The following is a 297-nucleotide window of genomic DNA, read 5'->3' as shown; positions in this document are numbered from 1 at the left end:
TGCAAGATGCCTAAATAATCTACGCGCGATAGTACGATAAAACACAATAGGACGGGAGGGCTTAAAACGGCGGACGGACGACCACCCGCTCATCAATACGTATATCAATCTGTATATTAGTGTATGAATTTGAAATACCATATCTGTATTATCGGAGTGATTGACTGTTTGATGCGGTATTATTAATCAATCAATCAAGCAAGCAATCAATAATTAATTAATTAATTAATTATCTAATTAATAATTCCTTTATTTGATTGATTGATTGATTGATTGATTGATTGATTGATTGATTGA

This window comes from Dermacentor andersoni, chromosome 5 (genome assembly GCF_023375885.2).
Source record: "Dermacentor andersoni chromosome 5, qqDerAnde1_hic_scaffold, whole genome shotgun sequence".
Classification (NCBI taxonomy): domain Eukaryota; kingdom Metazoa; phylum Arthropoda; class Arachnida; order Ixodida; family Ixodidae; genus Dermacentor; species Dermacentor andersoni.
The sequence above is the reverse complement of the archived record's forward strand: the minus strand, read 5'-3'. Positions refer to the sequence as shown.